At 38.4% G+C, this 821-nt stretch overlaps 1 protein-coding gene across 5 annotated transcripts in view; it reads right to left on the bottom strand.

Moving 5' to 3' along the window:
• The window catches only part of ank2a (ankyrin 2a, neuronal), an 89,886-nt gene that overhangs the window by 75,571 nt on the left and 13,494 nt on the right, over positions 1 to 821 (bottom strand). The window lies entirely within an intron of this gene.

Here is an 821-nt window from a genome sequence, read left to right on the forward strand (position 1 = left end):
CTTTACTTTACTATTTATTTTTGTGCCAACTTTTTACTTTTACTCCTTGCATTTTAACACAAATATCAGTACTTTCTACTCCTTACATTTTACAAAATTGGTGCGTTACTTTAGTTTTGTACAAGAGGTCGTCATGTCAGAGAAAAGGGCGGACACGCATCTCACACTTCGCGCCACACGGAGAACAAAATGAGAGAAAAGAAAAAGAGACTAGGTGTCCGGAGGATAATCAGCTGAGATTGTGTTTGTGCGTCTTTGAGAACTGTAAGTTGTATAACTTATGTTGTCAGTTCATTTAAGCCTGTTGTATTGGTCTATAGTTCTTGCACATTTAAAGTTAGTTAGTTAGCTAGTGATATTGTTGTTAGTGTTCTTCACCTGTTAGCTAGGTTGCACGTTGCTTGACTCTAACAAAGCATAAACAGAGAGAAGTTGTCTCAGTCCGTGTTTTAACAGACACACCTGGGGTGAAGTTGGAAACCAGAATCAACTTTAAATACAGTCATAATCTACTCCTCACTAACAAGTTTCAAATAATGTCACTGGAGTTACCGTTAGTATTGTTTGCGTCATCATTACCATATGCAATCTAATTGAATGGGAATACACTGTGCATTACACTTGACCCACCACTAAGATGACTCGACAGATTCGGTGTCATTCTGCATTCATTTGCGGCAAATCAGTGCAGCTTGACGGTGCTAACGTTACTACATAGTAGTATGGACAGCTACATGATTGAAAACAAAGAAAACAGAGATCCAGAGATTTGGAAGACAAGCAGAAATCATCCTTGGCTTTATCTGAGAGAGATGTTTGAG

The sequence above is a fragment of the Etheostoma spectabile genome, chromosome 2 (genome assembly GCF_008692095.1).
Source record: "Etheostoma spectabile isolate EspeVRDwgs_2016 chromosome 2, UIUC_Espe_1.0, whole genome shotgun sequence".
Lineage (NCBI taxonomy): Eukaryota > Metazoa > Chordata > Actinopteri > Perciformes > Percidae > Etheostoma > Etheostoma spectabile.